The sequence below is a fragment of the Marmota marmota genome, unplaced genomic scaffold, assembly GCF_001458135.2.
Source record: "Marmota marmota marmota unplaced genomic scaffold, marMar, whole genome shotgun sequence".
Lineage (NCBI taxonomy): Eukaryota > Metazoa > Chordata > Mammalia > Rodentia > Sciuridae > Marmota > Marmota marmota.
The window spans coordinates 2,608,630-2,611,822 of NW_025999862.1; positions in this window are offsets into that span (position 1 = coordinate 2,608,630).

Sequence of the window (3,193 nt, forward strand, 5' to 3'; positions counted from 1 at the left end):
CACGCACATGGCCTCACTAATCTCCACATCCACACCCCGCGTCACAGGCACTGTTGTGTGGGTACGATTGCTGGTGTCACTTTACAGATGAGAACATGGAGCTTAAGGAGGTCAGATACTCATCCAAGGTTGACTATTAGTCGGAAGTGGCACAGCAGGGATTTTGATCAGGCATTCTGACTCGCTCACCCCTTAAGGCAGGCACCCTGTCCCGTGTGTTTTTGTGGCCCTCCCCACCAGCACCCGTAGTCGGGTGTAGTAGGTGTTCATTAAACTTCCTCAGAGAGCAGCGTGCACACTGCGCCATGCTGGTCAATCACACAGAGCTGTGAGCCTCCAGGGGAACCTTCTCCAGCTGAAAGCACATGGGAAGCTCTCAGGCCCTGCCCCGTGTCTTCCAAGGAGTCATTAGTCAGCCTCTGACTCAGAACTTCTTCTTCCTCTTTTTTTTTTTCTTTTTAATTTCTTTCCACTCAGTTTCAAGTTCAAGGACACATTTATGTTTTCACAAGCCCTTGGCCACTAGTCATCTACCAGGAAAACCCCCAGACACGGCCAAGTACAGCTGGACAGCCAGACCAAGGCAGACCTCAGAACATTCACAAAAGTCTTGAACTCTGCAATCTGAGGTGCCACTGTCACGGAGCAGTCACAGACCTACTGTGCCCTAACAAAAACATGAGAAGCTTGGGAGCTGAGCCATGAGTTAGAAATCCAGTTTTTCCAGGCATTGAAATTCCCTTGAATGTGGATTTACTAGATGGTTCTGTGTGCTGGCCTTCGAGGCGAGCACTGGCCCCAAGACAGAAATCTGAGCTTGGTCCCTGCTCTGCTACTTGTTGGCTGTGTGATGTTGGACAAGTACCTCTTGCTGGGTCTCAGTTATTTCATTAAAAAAAAAAAAAAATCAGAAGCCAGGCACAGTGACACCTGGCTGTAAATCCAGCTACTGTGGAGGCTGAAACAGGAGGATCTCAAATTCAAGGCTAGACTAACAACTTAGAGACACCCGGTCTCAAAATAAAAAAAATAAAATAAATTGAAGGGGGTGGGGTCTGGGGCTGTGGCTCAGTGTCTTGCATGTGTGAGTCACTGGGTTCCATCTTCAGCACCACATTAAAATAAATAAATAGACGATAAATAAAATAAAGGTACCGTTTCCATCTAAAACGTACTTTTAAAAAAATAACTGGGTGGTATGGCTCAGGGACAGAGCACTTGCCTAGCATGTGCAAGGCTCCTGCGGCATTCAATCCCTACAACCACAAAACAAATTACAGATAATGACATTCTGCCTGTGTCACGACATAGTTATGCATAGGTGAAATACTGTAAGCAAAGCTCTTGTAAAACGTGAATTCTGTGCTCTGTGAAGTAAAGACAAGAAGCACGGATGCCAACTGGGAAGGCTTAGGCTGCCTGTGTGTGTGTGTGTGTGTGTGAAGAGATTGAACCCAAGGGCGCTAAACCTAGCCACACCTCCAACCCCATATATATATGGTCTAAGTTGCTTAGAGTCTGGCCAAGTTGCTGAGGGTGGCCTCAAACTTGTGAGTTTCCCGCTCAGCCTCCCAAGTCGTTAGGATTAAGGTGTGCACCACTATACCTGGCTAGGCTACTTTTTTTCTTTTTTTGGATCTAGAATTGAACTCAGGGGCACTCGATCACTGAGCCACATCCCCAGCCCTATTTTGTATTTTATTTAGAGACAGGGTCTCACTGAGTTGCTTAGCACCTCACTTTTGCTGAGGCTGGCTTTGAACTCACAATCCTCCTGCCTCAGCCTCCCAAAGCACTGAAATTACAGCTGTGCACCACGGCCCCCGGCTTAAGCTGCCATTTTAAAAAGCATTTATTTCTTTCTTCCTTGCTTTCTTTCTTTCTTTCTTTCTGTGCTGGGGTTTGAACCCAGGGCCTCATGCAAGGGAGGCAGGCGCTAGACCACTGAGCTCTACCCCAGCCCTGGGCTGCCATCTTTAAGCAGCTGTGAAGGAACCGGGCAGCAAATGGGTAGGAGAAGGGCATCTGCTGAAACCGAATGCACCTGAGGTGGAGAAGAAGAAGAGACAGACCCTGACATTCGAGGAGGAGTAAGAAAGGACAGGAGGAGGGCGGCCTGGTGTCTTTCCGCTCGCCTGAGTACCAGCAGCAGTCTGGAGGTTCCTACAGCAGGACGTCCTTAGAGTCTTCCTCAATATTTTCACTCATTAAAAACAGACCAAAGTTGCCGGGGCAGTGGCGCACAGTTGTAATCCCAGAGGCAGGAGGATCAGGAGTTCAAAGCCAGCCTCAGCAACTTCTCAAGGCCCTAGGAAACTTGGCAAGACCCTGTCTCCAAATAACATCACAAAAGGGCTGGGGTGTGGCTCAGGGGTTCAATGCCTGGTACAAACAACAACAATAAAAAAAAAAAAAAAGAAAAAGAAAACAACCTAAAACAAACGCAGGTCTCTTAGTCTCTTCAGGCTGCTGTGACAACGAGTACCAAACAATAGGACCTTGTGGGGGGGACAGTAGGCAATAGAAGCTGAGACCATTCCACCTAAAACTAAATAGACACTCAAAGGGCTAATATTGTCAACCAAAGGATAGACTGTAAAGAGGACCTGTTTACTGGAAAAGGGAGTCAAGAAAGAAACTTGTTTGTTTCAGTCTCGAATCTGAGGGGAAGCAGTGTCTCCCTAAACATCACACCCACAGCCGCCTTGTCACTCATCTGAGGTTAGAGTTTACACCACCTGCATTGGTCACAACGTGCCAAGCCAAAACGCGAGCATAAATAGGTCTGTGTTGACAAAGCTGGGCGGTGCCTCACAACGGCAGATGCAAACCTGCACGTTCTCCTCCACTGCGGAAGGGCAACCAGGAATGAGCTCACAATCTAAAATTATGAGCAAAACATTCAGGAACCAAGCCATGGACGGGGGACAGTCTGCCAAAATAATAAGATAAAGAAGTGGCTGCACCAAAGAATCCAGATGTTGGCCTGACGAGGTTTAAAATATAAAACAAATATGCTTGAGTGATTTTAGATTTAAAAAATATATAAAACATAATCATGAACTTTGGAAAAGAAGAATACAGACAGTTTGCAAATAAAAGCTATTCATTGTGCCAGGTGTGGTGGCACACACCAGTAATCCCAGTGACTTGGAAGGCTGAGGCAGGAGGATAACAATTTTGAAGCCAGCCT